This window comes from Molossus molossus, unplaced genomic scaffold, assembly GCF_014108415.1.
Source record: "Molossus molossus isolate mMolMol1 unplaced genomic scaffold, mMolMol1.p scaffold_m16_p_10, whole genome shotgun sequence".
In the NCBI taxonomy this organism is placed as follows: Eukaryota; Metazoa; Chordata; class Mammalia; order Chiroptera; family Molossidae; genus Molossus; species Molossus molossus.
Genome location: NW_023425345.1, coordinates 13,671,014 through 13,688,170, shown reverse-complemented (window position 1 = coordinate 13,688,170; position 17,157 = coordinate 13,671,014). Strand labels below are relative to the sequence as shown.

Here is a 17,157-nt window from a genome sequence, read left to right as displayed (position 1 = left end):
TTAGAGAAAATCCTCACATTTATCTACAAAACACAGACACTGTAGACAGGAAACAGCTGGGGGAACATTTGCCTTCTCTCTCTCTCCCTCTTCTGGCAAAGTTATCGAGTAAGGACTTTTTTGGGCAGGGTGACAAATAACATCATACCTTTGCATTTTAAAACTAGAGCACAGAACCGTTTTTTTCCCCCCCTTAAAAGAATGTGTGTTAGTGACAGGGTGAGCAGATATTAAAAATACTGATGCTACCATAGGGAATGAGGGTCTGTTCTCTGATTAACTTGCTCCTGGGCTTGAAGACACGCACATCTGTTAATACACCTTATCAGTATTGAAGGAGGGTGCATGGGGGATGGGCAAGCAATTCACATTCTAGAGCAAATACAAAATTAAAAAAAAAAAAAAAAAAAGAAGTGAAGGAAAGACCACCCAAGCAAAACCTACGATTTTAACCCTGAGATGACTGAGGTTAACTAGATTGGACGACAGCCCTAGGTGATCCCTTGTCCTACTTGCCAAACCAGGGGAATGATCTCATTTCCTAGAACCTAAGAAGGGGCAAGCAGCGTCGCAACTGGCTCCCTCGAGGGTGACACGGTTTCGTGCTTTTTGCCCGTGACAGGGCAAAGACATTGCTGAGCTGTAAAGTCAACTGGAAAAATAAAATCACTTTTCTTCCTTCTTCTACTAGGCTGCCTGTCACCCCCCAGGGGAAGGGCACCTGAGGGGCAACCCATTTTCCCGTCGTTCATATTTTTCTGCATAACTCAAAACTGTGTGTGTTAGCGTGTGTGTGTTCTTCCTCTAATGTTTGTGTATTCTAAATAACACCAGCTGGCTAGCAATACCCTCTCAAGGGTTATGATGTCATTCAAATCCCTCAACTGAATGAGTGGCCGGCAACATGGTCCAAGCCAGCTGTTTTGTTATTTATAATGTACACTTGCCTGTGCCATTGAGAATCAAGTTCTGATCTCTTGTCAAAGAGATCTCTTGTCAATACAGTGTGTACCAATTTCTCTTCGGTGTTGCGAGGTAGTAGATAAGAAAGTGGATTATGAAAGAGGGTTGCAAAAGCCCAGATAAGGCAGGCCACTTTCCCTGGACGTCTCCCCGGGCACATGTGGCTTCCCAGGACGGTGGAAGTAACTTGGGCCTTGCATTTCCCTGTCGTGATTGTCAGGGGACATGATACTGATGTGCCCCTTGAAAACAGGGGTCTGCTGGAAAGCCCAGCTGGGTCTGTGTGTTGTCCTGTGGAGAGAAAGTTGTTTGCAGGTGTGAGCACCCTCCAAGGAAAACCTGACTGGTTTCGGAAGGGAGTTCGGTTTGGTGGAGTCTTCTGTGTGGTTAATAATTTGTGGCGAGGTGCACCTTCTGGAAAGAAAAGGTGGGCATTCTTTGGACTTCTGCCGTTTCAATGGTGCACAAATTCAGCATCATAGAGTGAGTGCCTACTGTATGCCCAACTCTATGCACCATGGTCAAGGCTCCACAGAGCTCCTGGCTAAGCGGCTGAGACAGAGAGGAAGACACCATTGTCACGTGGTGGGCATCTGCTTGTTTATAAATATGAACAGTGCATCTGGAAAGACAGGGAAGTGAAACCCTTTTGAAAATCCAGAATGGGGAGAAGGGACGGGTCATGAGGGGCTTTGGGTACAAGGCTAGGAAGTCTTAATGGCTATGCCATGACCCGAAGAGTATACAAATATGCATCATCCAGAGATAGCCAGGTGGGCATCTGCAGGTGTGCGGGCAATTCCTGTCCTTAAAGGGCGATGCAAGACTTCCTTTACTGAGCTTTCCTTCATGCATTTAATTTAGGACTTGATTTACCCCAAACCTTTTTTCCTTCCGCTTTTGAGGATCACCGCTTTATGAAAGACAAAGTCCATCCTCCTCTCATCGACTCTGATGATGTCGAGCATATAACCGAAGAGCTGCACTTGTCTCGCGGGTAGAAAGGACTGCGTTTGTTTCCATTCGCACGGTGTCAGGTAGGGGCCGGAGCCTGTGGCTGAGCGCCCTGCTCTGTCCCCGGACACCTTCACAGGTCAAGGCCAGGACTTGCCACTGCAGCCAAGACACCCTAGAAGCTCGCTGCGTTTCTCCAAGGCAGGAACCCAGTCCGGGTACCACTGGCCTGCCCTGGGCAACCATGTCATGTGAAAGGGCTGCTTGGGGAGACGGAACCCAGACCCGGTGCTGCTGTGAGAGCGACACACTGACTCACAGCTTCTGGGTTTTATAACCCCAATTACCCTTAAAGGATAATTGAGTTTGAATTTATGTCCCAGTTTTGGTGTCACAATCAAAGAAAACTGAAATGTCAGTGCGTCGTAATTGTCATCAGCTGTGCTGTGGAAACACTCCGATGTGCGCTCCCGGCTTCCATAGGGAAAGCAATTTCCTGAAGTGATTATTGCAGATTTCAACGTGGGGAACGGTCTGTCTGCTGGGGAGGGGAGCCAGCCACAGAGCAGGCCCGCGGTTTCCCAGAGATGTGGCCATGTCCTCCGCTAATTCCAGAGCCCACCTAAAGGGAAAGGGTGATCGATGTGCCAATGATTACCTTTTTTATAATCCTCACCTGAGGATGCTTTTATCTTCAGAGAGAGTGGGGGGGGGGGGAGAGAGAAAGAGAGACATTGATGTGAGAGAGACACATCGACTGGTTGCCTCACGCATGACCCCGACCAGGGCCAGGGACTGAACCGAAACTGAGGTCTGTGCCCTTGACCAGAATTGAACCTGTGACTCTGATCTGCGGGCCGACCCTGTACTGCTGAGCCAAACCAGCCAGGGCATGCTCAGGTTTTAATGACTGCGTGTTGTCCCTGTTTAGTAGAAAAAGAAAGGAATGTCCCTATTACAAAAGCATCCCAGGTGGCAGTAAACCTAATCTCCAGGAGACGTTCAGGTCAGGAAGTCCCAGAGGAGAGAAACACGGGGTCATTCTACAGTGACCGCAGGACTGTGTAGACTCCTGCCTGGAACACCCCGGCAATTGGCTATGGGAACTGCGCGCCACCGGAATAGCTAGCTGCCCGCGCGCTCATCATGAGAACACACGGCTGGAAACGCAGATTCACAGTTCCACCTTTTGCATGGCTAATGCCTATGGGATATAAATAACTCTACCCTAAAGCCTACTTCTCGAGTAGCATATTTGCATAAAGCTGCAGCCTCAGAATACTCCACACCTTTCTTTAAAAAGAAAAGCACTTCATCTCCTTAAAGCGCAGCCTGATTGAGATGCACAGGAAGGGGTGGGCAAGGCGCGGTCCCCACCCGTTCTGCTCAGGCCGTGTTCTCAGCCTTCCCGTACCAGCTGCAGAGGAGAGGATCCAAAAGGTAATTTCATATCTATGTGCAATCGGGCATATTTACAATTTATTTTATTAATGTTTTTGCTGACTCCCAAGAAAAGCTCCAAATGGATATTTGGAGGTGGGAGGACTTTGGAACCAAATAAAGGGCGAGGTCTAAGGTTCTAGGGCCACCCACCAGGCAGAGAACTTGGGGAAACTATTGGACGCGTGTCCTGGATCTTGGTTTGTGGGGAGGGTTGGTCTGGGAGTGTATTCTCCAAGGTCTGAGATCCAGAGCTTGTCAGTTCCGAATGTAAACTCGGAGGAAAAGACCGGGCCTCAGAAACACACCATGCCGCCGAACCAGGGCACTAATGTCACCTCCGAAAGGTCTGCCCCGAAGCTCAGCTCATCCTCAGACAGATCTTGCGCAGCCCACAGAGTTGCTTTACCTCCTCCAAGGAGCGCTTTCCCCGTGTTAGGGAAAACAGGGAAAGGGAGACGAGACCCTCGCACTAAGGAAATCAGTGCTTTCTTTTCAACATCACGCTTGGGTCTTATTGCTCTAAAATGTCAAAAGGGCAAATGCTGAAAGCAGTCAGAATGGGAGCAAAATAATTCTTTGTAATGGCAGATGAGGAGCACTGTAAGGGGCGAGAGTGGTTGGTGGGGTGAGGGAACCAGAGCGTTCACCACGATTGCCCCAAGTTGAATAGAAAGGGGGGAAAGGAGGCACCAACCCCGAACTTCAGGGCCAGTGCTCACAAACGCGCTTTCTTTGGGAAGAAAAAAAAAAAAAAAAAAAGTGCGCGCCCTCTAGTGGGCTGAGGGGAAACTGCCGCAGCAATCTGCACGGCTGAGGTGTGGCCTTTGGGAGGCCTTTTGGAAAGCTCAGGATTCAAATATACTGAAGCTGCACTGATCTTTGGTTTTATGAATCCTGTTAAAATAAATAAGCTAGGTATTTAATAACTGTAGTTTCCAAAAGGGAAAACGTGCTAAGGGGAGAAAGAAAGATCATCAGCTTCACGAGGGCACAGATGCCTTCTTCACGGCCGCATCCCCCGTGTGTAACTCCTGGTGTCGGCTCCAAGCACTGCGTTGATTGATTGAACGTCCGGGAAATTAATGATGGTAAAAGTGAGATGTATAACATCAGAAAGAAACTCTCTGAGAGTGAAATGACCAACATCTTAGAAAGAAAAGAAAATGAGGGAGTGGGCAGCCAGGGTAGACAGGAAAGGGACTTATTTAAAAGGGGCAGATGCTCACGAGGGATCCTAATTCCAGTCTCCGCGCCTCGACAGCGCTCTCTCTACCACCTGGGCGCTGGAAACGCGCCCTGAAACCCGGAGAGTCCAAGACGTGGCATCTAAGAATCACGTAAGTGTGGAAGTAGTTCCATATGTAAGGATCTTTTTGTCCTGAATTTACCAGAAGGAAGTCTCAGTTTGGTACTAGCCTGTGTTCAGTGCCCAATACTGCTAATCTTCCTTTTTAACAACAGAAAAACAATTAACCAACCAAACAAACAGACCTTAAGCCCAAAGTCTTTACAGACAGTGGTTTTATCCAGAATTTATTAGTACTTTTTTATTTAAAAAAATTTTTTTTTGGTTAATTTTCACCCGAGGATATTTTTTCACTGATTTTTAGAGACAGTGGAAGGGAGGGAGGGAGGAAGAGAGAGAGAGGAACATCCACATGAAAGAGACACATCAATTGACTGCCTTCCCTGACACCAACCAGGGTGGGGATGGAACCTGCAGCCCAGGTAGGTGCCCTTAACCGGATTTGAACCCTTGATCCTTCGGTCTGTGGGCCGATCCTATAACCACTGAGAAAAACTGGCCAGAGCCTGTCCTTCCTTCCTTCCTTCCTTCCTTCCTTCCTTCCTTCCTTCCTTCCTTCCTTCCTTCCTTCCTTTCTCTCTCTCTCTCTCTCTCTCTCTCTCTTTCTTTCTTTCTTTTTTTTAGAATACATTCTATTTAGGGCAAGTGATGCTGTTTTTGAAATAGACACTTTAAAACAGTTTTAAAATATATGTATCTAAGTCTTAAACATTCATTTAAGAAAAAATATTTTTAAAGTAAATAAACAACATTACAAGTGGCAGACAGTTATGACAAATCTGTGCAACTGGTGTTCAAATGTCTGGGGTTTGGGGTTGCTGCCGTACAACACGTCATGCATTAGGAAAAAAATCACAACAAAACGGGGAACAGAGACCCTGGAGATTATAGATATATATAAAATGCCACCATGTAAATGTATTAATTATGTTTCTTGATAATTCAGAGACGCCGTAGGCACACAGTTATTTTTTATACCAGCCTTTTGTATGGTTTGGAGACGTTGGAAAGGCTTGTTAGAATGAATAACATTTACATCTTGAGGCATGAGTTCACCTCCAAGATGGACAAGAATAGTAAAAGCTATTCCAGGCAGAGGGAATAGCATGGATGAAGTTCTTTAGGAATGAGGAGGTTCCCAGTGTTGGGGTGACATGGGAGCTGAGGCTGTATCCATGCTCTCAGACCCCTGCTCTCAAGAAGCTCTTTATTCATCAGCACACTTCACATAGCTGCAAGACTGGAAGAGAGTCTTAACTCCCTCCTGATCCCCCTACGTACAAAGCGTTATGTGTAACTGAATCTGTGATTAACTCTGGGAATGGCATAATGCCTCCAGGTAAATATGTAACAACAGGCCCAGGTTACATTATAACCTAGGTCAATCTCAGCAGTCCTGGGTAAGAAGAACTGCGGTGTAGATTGATCACCCAATGCTCTTGCCAGAGATTCCATTTTGAAAGATTTAATTATAGTCTTTATACTTTGATAAGTAGGTTTTAATGGAAAAACAACATGATAACGTTGGATAAAGATTTTTCCACTGTAAGGGTTGAGGCAAAATGGTCTATGTTTCTGGTGCACTCTGAGCTTCCTAGAAAACCTGCTTCACCAGAACACTCCACTCTTCCTGTGAGTCAGTTCAGGAATTTTCATTGTGCTCTTTAAGGGTGAGCGGGGCACATAACCTCCAGCTTCAGTTCTTTACTTACGAGTAGCTGCTGGGAACATTTCAGACTTCCAAGTAGGGTTCCCTGAAAAACAGAAGTTGAGTTAAGCATTATACCCTTGAAGAGAAGATGCAGAATCTAAGGGAGCCCTTGGTAATGATACATTTGTTAAGCATTATACCTTTGGAGATTCTACCTCATCCTGACCCAGCACAGAGGCTTGAGCAGGGACCTAAGGTGTGCCATGTGCCCTTTGCAGACATTCAGATGGACCTACCACATACCTTGCTCCTTTTCACACCTTGGTGAAGGCCTCAGCTTCTTTGGGGCTCAGAATAAGTATTTAAACCTAGTTGTATTCATTGGGGTTCTCCGGAGAAACAGAACTAGCTGGGTCACTATCTATTCAATCTGTCATTTATCCATTTATTTTAAGGAGTTGGCTCTTGTAATTATGGCGACTTAGCAAGTCTGCAGGGTAGGCTGAAGACTCAGGGAAAAGTTACAGTTTGAGTCCAAAAGTCATCTGCTGGCAAAATTCCCTTTTTTTCCTGGAGAGGCCAGTCTTTTTCTATTAAGGCCTTCAACTGATTGGGTAAGGCCCACCCATTTTATGGAGCGTAACCTGCTCTACTCAAGGTCTACTGATTTAAACACTAATCTTGTCTAAAATTTACTTTCACAGAAACATCTACAATGTTTGATCAACTATATGGGTAGTGTGGCCTGGCCAAATTGACACATATAATTAACCCTCACACCACTGGTTCTCAAAAAAGGCGTTCGTTGGTCTTCTCTCACTGAAACTGAACAATAATCACAGTCTTGACCCAGCTGCAGAAAAGAAAACTCAAGTTAATAGATTACATTTCCCAATTCTAAGATTTCCTCTCATACATTTTTCTTTTTAAAAAAAAATTTTTTTCTTTATTGATCCCAGAGAGAGGGGAAAGGAGAAAGAGAGAGAAAGAGATAGAAACATCGATGAGAGAGAACATCGACCAGCCGCCCCTCTGCATGCCCCCCACTGGGGATCTAGCCCACAACCTGGGCATGTGCCCTGACCAGGAATCAAACTGGTGACCTCTTGGTGCATGGGTCGACGCTCAACCACTGAGCCACACCGGCCTGGCCCATACATTTTTCTTGCATTTTGGCCTCCTGTTCTCTGATCTTTGCCAAAAACGTCACAGGACACTTGCCTTGATTAGGCTATTAATAATTCACAAGATGCTGCTCACCGATGACAAGAAAATAAAGTGTTTCCATTTTTCCTACCACCAAAGAGAACAAGTGTGCATATAGCACACACACACACATACACTCACAGGACTCATACACATGCACACAATCATACACATAAACACCCGTGCCTAGTTTCTCCTGCCAAACATTCCCTTCCTGAGCAGCCTCCTCTCTTGATGATGCTCCTCAGGCTTCTTCATAACCTGTTATTGTTCAGTATATCCCTGGTCCCAGCCTAGTGCTACATTTCTAATAGGTTTTCAATAAATATTTGTTAATGAATACTGATAAGAACCACTAGCAGTATTGAGTACCAATTGTATTTCATATTATTTTAATTATCTCGCTTAATTCTCACATACCCCAGAGAAATAGATATTCTACTTGCACTTTCATTTCCCAGTGCCTGCTTCCATTCTTGGAATAGGCCAGATTCTCAAAAACATTTGTTAAATGAATGAAGAGAAAATTGAGCTAAGAGAAGGTAAATGATGTACCTAATGTTCCATAGCTAGTAAATGACAGAGCTAGGATTCAAATTCAGGTTGGTCTGATGCACAACACTACAAGGTTCACACATTTTTAGGAGAGGGGTGATCTCTCTCTCAGTATTTTGTGAGATGACTCTACCCACTGCCCAGTACAATACTACATTTTCACTGGGGTTCAATCAAAGAGTGATTAATTCTAAACACGAGCTTTGAATCATTGTGATAACCATTTCCCAAACAGGCAGTCTGGGAAGTTCAGAGATGAACCTTTAGGATGGAGTCTGGTTATCACCTGTTTGGAGCATTTGGAGGGAAACTAACTGGAAGATCATGCTTACTGGTCCTCATTCCTACCACTTCCAGCCTGAGCTACTGCCTTGACCTTCGTAGAGAAGAGAACACGTCCCTACAGACTTTTCACTGTACTAGGTTGCCTCTAATAAGACAAAACAAGCAACCGAAGCTGCTCCATAGACAATTGCTCTTCGGAAGCAGGAGCTACGAGGGTCCAAGGCAGAAGCTCAGGCAAAGCTGTCTCAGACGGGAAGCCCTCATCGTCACAGTCGGAACAGAGCATGGGCGTTCTGGGGTGCAGTCTGACTGGGGCTTAGATGTGGGACTCCACAGCCCAGCAGGTCACACTGCCAGACACTGACCTACTCAATCCCACTCTGATTTGCATAAACTTTGTCCTGATGAGACATAAGGGCCTAGACATTTCCCACTTAGTGACAATTTATACTTTACTTCTTGGAGTCCTGGAGGCTAGGGCAAACTCAGTCTCTGGAGTCCATACTTCCTCAGGTTAGGGAAGCATCTATGGGTTCTCGTGGGATAGATAACATAGGAAATCGCTTCGAATCCATGATGCTGTGGCTTCTCTTAAAGCTATTGCTTTTGTTATCTGGCCATTTCCAAATGGAGCTCACGATGGATTAGAGACCGTTCTAAAGGTGTGCTGAACTTCCTGCAATTCAAGGTAGGATGGTTTGACCAGATTCTATGTTCCCTGACTAGTATCTGGCTTTCGTTCCCAGCTATTCTTTGTGTTCTTTTTTTTACCCCCCTTTCGCTCCCCTCTTTCCCTGGCTAATGAATACTAGCTGAACTTGTTCCCTTTAATCAACGACTCTCTGGCTTTACCTCCCTGATTCTTCACAAGGAAAATGGTGACTTAAGATTTGGATCTTGCTGGGCCAGAGCACTGCCAATGCAACAGGCAGGCTCCTGCCCAGCTGGGTTCCCATCAAGGTAGCAATCCACATCCTGGACTGGCGAGCCACTCTGCAAGGTGCCAAGGTTGTTAAACTTACTCCATCGCCTTGGAAAGCAAGAGACCTCCAGAGGCAATTGTAACATTTGCAGAGTTTGGACCGAGGCTGGGGCTGCTAAGTGAGGGCATCTGTTTTTTTCCCAGGAGGCTATCTAGGTCATGTCTTCCAACATCTGGACTTTTCCAACCCACTCATTTCTGTGGCTTTTGCAGATAAAGCAAGTGTCATCAAACCACAGACAATTTGCCATGTGTTGCCTCTGTGGACAGCTTCAGTGGGGCAAAGGGCTCTTGTGATCCAAACCAACCAACTCTTCGGACCCAAACACTAAACAGACAAAACAAAACAAAAAAAACCCAAAGCTCCTGGGGCATGAGATCTTTTTAGTGGGAGAGAGGAACCAAGAACAGACACTAAATGTAGTCAGTCATAACCAGACAATAGCAATTGTCAGCATTTAGCAGCAGTGGGGATAACTACGCATATCTGCAGTTTATAAATAACAATTCCACAGGCTCTTCCCTGAGCCCTTTTGAAACATTTCAGTGGCAACCATGTTCCAAGCATGCCAAACCCAGGACCGTCTGATTCTACACAAGAAGGGTGTCCTGCCCTGGCCAGTTTGGCTCGGCGGTTAGAGTATCGGCTTGCGGTCCAGAGAGACCCGGGTTTGGTTCCCACTAAGGGCACGTACCTCGGTTGCAGTTTGTCCCCCGCCCGGGTGGGGGTTGTGTGGATGGCAACCAGTCGATGTGTCTCTCTCGCATCGATGTTTCTCTCTCTCTCTCTTCTTCCCTCTCTCCCTCCTGCTTTATCTGAAATGCAAAAATGTCCTCTGTTGAGGATAAAAAAACAAAAACAAAAACAAAAAACAAGTGGGGTGTCCTTTGTGATGGGAAAGCGACTTCTGAAACACATGGCTGGAAGGTGCGTCTCACTGAGGGGCAGTCTGGCCACCCACAAGGGAGCCGGGGTCATCCCAAACTAGGGAAGACATTCTTCCCTTGGAAGAACTGAACTTTTCTGCCTGGAAAATCAGGTTACACAGCGCAGTGTCAAGCAATTAGCTGAAGTCCAGAAGATGGGCAGGAAGTGCCAGGGCTGGGCTGCCATGGTGCCCCTGAGCTACGGCGTCACTTTGAACGGGCCTGTTATTTACTTTCTCAAATAAATATCATGTGGCAAAATCATGCCTTATACAAACCAGCTGAAGTGTGTGATGTAACCATGTTAACACATTTTTATAGTCCTGGAAGAACGCAACGGGATTAGGTCTATCAGTCATCATGTGAAGAAGCCGAGTATACATTCCAGATGTTCATTGTGTCTGAATCATTAGCTGGGAGCGAAGTGGAGACTCTCTCCTTGCTCAAGAAGTCTGATTTTAGTCCTCGAGACAGAGATGCGCATGAAATCTGATATGTTTGGAATGATAATGCTAAATTGCACAGTTCCAGTCCAATAAGTGTATGTGTGCAAAACGAAACGAACATGTAAAAAGCAGGGGGAAGAAAGAAAGAGCAAAGGGAAAGAAAGAAGAAGCAAAGGCAATGCTGTAGGACGTTGAACTGAGGTCTTTCCCTGCTTGGCCCTATTTTTACTGTCAAACTGAGCTGGAAAGGTCTGGGGCCATGAGAAGCCAATGCAGATGTAGGTCAGAGCAACTATATCACTGAGCAACTGCCCTTTGCAAAATCAGGTGGTTCAATGTCCTCCACGATGTGGAAAAAGGTGCTTTTACTTGCTGTGTTACGTACATTTTAAAATCTCCTCCAAAAGAACTTAGTTTTAAGCTACCTCTAATGAGTCCTCTCCTTAGAAGGTATTAGACTTTTTAAAAGTACTTAGACATTGAGACTTAGACCTGCTTCACAGTGTTCTTTATCCTGGAGGCAATGTATTGAATCACACCAACTTTTTGTTGACGTTATTATGGAATCAATACAACTCCCAAGCCCTTCACAGTTCAGCCTGAACTGATCTTTGCAAACAAATGTACCTCAAGTTACGTAAGTTCATCTGGCCCTCTCGTCGAATTGGACTACTGACCCTACTCTAGACATGCTGTGCTTGTACCTTTAGCTTCTGCTAAAGTAACTTTCCCCCACCTCAACCCCAGCCCGTTTGGCTGAAAATGTAGGCACATTTTCCAATTCCTTAAACCTCCTGCCATCTCTTCCAAGCTCTTTGCCTGCACTGGCTGGAAGGGGTGACTTGTCCTCGTGAACTCTTCCATTGCTTGGTTTGTGCCTTCTCCACTTGTGTGCATTTATGTGTCTATGTAGATCTTCACTAATGTATTTATTTATTCTTTCATCTATGTACTCTTCTACCCAGCACCAAGATTAATGGATGGTGGCATTGACCCGCTCTGAATAGAGGCCTAGAAACACAAAGAGAAAGCGTGCTGTGGACACTCGCTATGGGCTTTAACTATACAACAGGAATCCAAAGTAATGTTTTTCCAAAGTAATTTTTTAAATGCAGGTAGAGAATAGGCTAGACTTGAGGGGTGGTAGATAATTTAAAGTTGAAATAAGATTAGAAATAAAAGAATCTCAAAGTAGTTCTTTAAAAAGTTGAACATGTAAAAACGACCTGTTATAGTAATCATGGTTTAAAGGAGCAATAATAAAACACTGAAATCTCAGGTTGCCTCAAACCTTTTAGCTGGCAGGAGAAGCTTAGTACTAAAAGCTGAATCAAATGTTCTCCTCATTTGAGATTGTAGTTTCTATAAATTGAAAACATAGAGGTAGGAAACAAATATCCAAATGTTCTTGAAAAATGAGCAAGCAAATGAATTAAGAATAAATCTCAGTTAACTCATCTAAACGCTACAGATAAAGGTTTTACTCTATTTGCCATGGGCCAGATAAAGTTTCAGCGCGCCTGCCTGGAGACATTATAATGAACACAAGGAAATCTTCTAAAGTGACCTTTGTAATCTAAAGTCTGCATGGAACAGACAACTCTCCAGTGTGGATATTTGCATCTTAGTTGGGGCCCTCCTAACCCCCGAGGCAAAATCTTCAAGCCAAAAAATTTAAGAAGCTCTAAATCCACCATCCTGAACCACATTCTTTCTGTGTTGGCATGAGGTTTGTGAGCTTGGCCACACCAGGTCAGTTTCTGATTCTAGAGAGGGAGCATTATGGTTCTAATTGAATGCACTGAGTATTCATGGAACCTCTGTGGTATGCCCAGTTCCTTTGGTAGACATTGTAGGGACACACAGAAATACAAGACATGATCTATAACCTCGAGGAGCTTGCTATCTTGTTTAAGAGACACTAAACACAAAAAATTAGGGAAGCTATAACTATCAAATGTTAAATTGAACACACAGTCAATTTCTAAATTGGGTGATTATTGTTATGTGTTTATTGCTGTGGTGGGCAGAGAGGGAAGAATGGGCGCTTGGCCTTGGCTGGCCACTATGCTCCATTCCCCTTGTCTTTCATCACCTTCCCTGGTAGATGGCTGTTTCAGAACTCTTCTCTCCCAAGTTCTGCACTACCTACTCCATCATCTCCACTCTTCGTTGAAGACCTCACTTCCTGTTTCATCAAAGACATAGAAGCAGCCATAAGAGACTTTCTGCAAGGTCCTTCCATAGTACTCATCTTTCTACCATTTTTTTGTTGCCACATCTATGGTTTTCTTTTCTATCAGCAGACATAAAGGTCCATGCTCCTCGCTGAGACCAACTGCCACTTGCGTCCCCTCTTGCCTATTCAAGGACCTCACTCCAGAGATTTTCATTTTTAGTCCTCACCCAAGGACATTTTTTTTTTTGATATTTTGTTCAGATAGAGTGGGAGGGAGAGAGAAACATCGACGTGAAAGGGACACATCGAGTGGCTGCCACCCACACGACCCAACCAGGGCCGGGAACAAACTGCAACCGAGGTACATGCCCTTAGCGGGAACCGAACCCGGGTCTCTCCGGACTGCAGGCCGACGCTCTAACCGCTGAGCCAAACTGGCCAGGGCCAGAGATTTTCTTCTCTCCTGTGTTCTCAGTTAGGTCTTTCTTCAGAATAATTTTCATCAGCACAAAAGTAAGCTAGCCTTCCTTTTATCTTCACTCTAGTTCCCCATAGATCTTTCACCCACTTCTTTCCTTTCTTTTGTCGCATGCATTATTTTAATTTTAAACATTTTATTTTTATGGGGAGCAGGGAAAATTACAGTTTATCACTGCTAAAGATTTCTAAAGGTCCGATTCCAACAGGAAAAAAAACAAGACCTCTTAAAAATCTGCAAAAAACCCCACAAAACAAAACAAAAGCAGGGTGGGGTGGGGGTGGGATAAAAGTAAGGACTTGTATACTGTAGTGTGACTTCATAGCCAATAGTCTAGCAAGTGGATTAATATCCCCAGGCTTCGATTTCTTTGTGTAGCTCTTATTCCTTGGAGTACATGAATATTTGGGACATAAATCATTAGTGAATAAGGTACTACTGCTTATAAAACTATGATAATTTTGGTCTATTGGCAGGGAATAATTTAATCTATCTTGTAGAACCATACCAAAATTGTTTTAGATGTAAGTAGATACTGATTTGAGAAAAATCATAGTAATCAGCAACTACAGTAGACAAAGTTCAACTGGTAAATTGCCTAGACAGTTTCTAAAACAGTCAATCTGTAGACATCGAGATGAAGAACATGAACAACTTGGTAACTACATACCTATCTTCAGAAGCCAATCAATGTTATCTTTTCATCTTACTGCTGAGTATTTGGAATCTGGGATGGCAAATACAGAAAACCATGACCACCTTCTCTCTTCATGATCAAATCTTATTGCTTGACATCCTAGAAGAAACTACAGAAATGCAAGTCTGACATTTAAAAGAATTACTGGGCATATTTTTGCTGAGAGTAAGCATGGAGGGGTAACAAAAACACATATCTGCTACCACTGCTTGAGACACCATGTTTCAAGACAGGAATCAGAAATATAGCATTGGCAGAAGCATGGGATTTCAGAATTGGAAGGGGCCTAGAAGCCATTTTGTTTGATACCTCATTGAAATGGAGAGAGAAAGGGACAACTGATGAGGGATAGTGTATAGAATAATGAGGTACAATGATTCCAACTGGGAAAAAGAACAAGAAGGAAGAAATGTGTATTTTTGCTACATATGTTCACAAATGTGGTACTTTGTATAAGGGAAAAATAATAAATAGGGTGGCCTCTTGGACACATTGATGGGCACCTACCTGGGAAAAGCATTTTCTCTAGATCTGTGTGCTTCTGAAAAAAGAGACAACACTTTTTTAAAAAGGATGTTTAGAAATCGATTTTGGGGTGGATAGGCCAAGCTTAAAGATGGTCCAGGTAGGGGAATAGAAGTGTCATTTTGGAAAGAGCAAATAACTGTTCCCTAAAATAAGAGTTGCAGAAGTTGAGACAAGACCTGGCTTTAAATCCCAGAAGTATCTCTGAATACTTTTATGGCCTTAGGCAAGTTACTCTTTCTCTCTGAGCATTCCTAGCTACAATCCCAGGTTGAGACAGACTAAGATTTAAATCCTAGCAATATCACTGACTGCTTGAATGACTTTGGGCAAATTATTCACTCTCTGGGAAATTACTTACTTATGAAATTGGGATATAAGTACATACCTCACAGATTGAGCACATAAAAAGTGCTAATGAAGCAGATTTTATTAGTATGGGGATGTTTATATGTATTTAGTATAAACCACTAACCTATAAAATTCTCCAATTTGAAAACTACTTTGTGTTATTAGAACACAGATTTTCCTGATGACCTCTCTTTGGTTGGAAAATTGGGTCAAGGTTAAGGTGACCTGTTCCAAACTGAGTTGGGTATTCCCAAATTTATCTAAGACTTAAAAAATAAACCAGTTAACGTGAGTGACTGCAGAGCCCTTAGAAAGTATCACTTACAATAAAATTTACCATCTCTGTTATTAGCCACAGTGGGCACCAAATCTAAAAAACAGAATACTACCACCTAAAATTCAGATTCTGAGATTTCATTCAAATCATGAGTAATCACATTGATCTTTCTGTCATATTTACTAGCTGTAATATAGAAAGACATGGCATTGAATATTAGTATTTATCTGATTTTGATGATTTGATGATGGGAGAGTTAAAACTGTAATCTTTGTTCTGCCACATTAACTGTCTGAACAACTAGCTCTGGTGAAATGGGAAGCATGTAGGTGGGTCAGAGAAAGCAAGAAGCAGAAGCTCAAAATCCCTTCCCTCCAACTACGTAAGCAACACAGCCTCCCTTAAAAATACATACAGTCCCTAGAAAGATTACTGTTTATCCAGCACTTAATTAGAATTGCTTTGGTGTTCCATATAAGGCTAACAGAGACGTCTTACACTTTTTAGCAAGACCATATTGCTTTCCACACTTCCCACCCCATCACTGAAACTACTTCATCTCAGAAAGGAGGCTACAGTCAGAGATGGTGGCTAACTCTCTTCTAAAAGGCCATATGGACTAACCCCACCATGCTTTTGATCTCTCTTTACGTTCTAGGTCACATATCATCATGGGGACTATATATTGCTTATGCTTCCTTTGGTCTAACTTAATCTATGTTCCTTCCACTAAATTCTTCTAATGTGCCCTCTGGAACTCAGGACATGTCCTCAGAAAAATCCCCCATTTATTCATCTTCTTTTGCTTCCCACTTTTGCCCATCTACCTGCCATGGACAGTGATTTTCCCAGTTTTCCATTGGGACTGTTTTCTTTTTTCCTCTTATATTTCATGCACAACAGGGTCTGGAGATGATGGTGTCCTCATTATTGCTTAAGATTACGTTTAGATCTTTGCTCATTCTTCCTTAAGCTACTCCACTTTCAGCTTCTTTAGATTGCAGGCTGTCCGGATATGCCATCATCTCTCCCACCTGCTTGCTGTTAACCACTGTCTTCCTGGTCATTCCCCTTCATTTGTTGAAGATTTGTTATCTGGACCTTGCCTTTCTTTCCACCATTGTTCTTTTTAAAAAAACTTCTTTTTTTCTTTATTGATTTCAGAGAGAGAGGAAGTGAGAGAGAGAGAGAGATAGAAACATCGATGAGAGAAACATCGACTGGCCGTCTTGTGCATGCCCCCCCACTGGGGATTGGCCCACAACCTGGGCAGGTGTCCTGACCAGGAATCGAACCAGTGGCCTCTTGGTACATGGGTCAATGCTCAACCAGAGCCACACCAGCTGGGCTCCACCATTGTTCTTATCACCATTCTTGAGGACTTCAACATCCACATGGACAGTCCATCTGACAACCTAGCCTCTGAACTCCTTGATTTGCTCTCATTCAATCATCTGTTCCTCCACTCTACCTCAGCTACCACCTCCCATACTTACATTCTAGACATTGTTAAATAAATTATCTCCAGCCCAGTTAGCTCAGTTGGTAGACTATCAGACTTTTAATCTGAAGGTCGAGGGTTTAAATCCCTGTTTGGGCATCTGTGGCTTTTTTTTTTTTTTTATCCTCACCTGAGGACATTTTTCTATTTTTTGTTCAGGTAGAGTGGGAGGGGGAGAGAGGAACAGAGAGAGAGAGAGAAACATCGATGTGAAAGGGACACATCGAGTGGCTGCCACCCGCACAACCGAACAGGGCCGGGGACAAACTGCAACCGAGGTACATGCCCTTAGCGGGAACCGAACCCGGGTCTCTCAGGGCCGCAGGCCAACGCTCTAACCCCTGAGCCAAACCAGCCAGGGCTGGGCATCTGTGGCTTTTAACCCTTACTTAGGTCATTAGATCCTATCACATCAAAATCCAATACTGAAG

General features: G+C 44.0%; 1 non-coding gene across 1 annotated transcript; it reads left to right on the top strand.

Annotated features, from left to right (window-relative positions):
- Nucleotides 1–16,752: 16,752 nt before the first annotated feature.
- TRNAK-UUU lies at nucleotides 16,753–16,825 on the top strand. Its single transcript has one exon. It is a non-coding gene; the product is annotated as a tRNA-Lys (tRNA).
- Nucleotides 16,826–17,157: the final 332 nt, after the last annotated feature.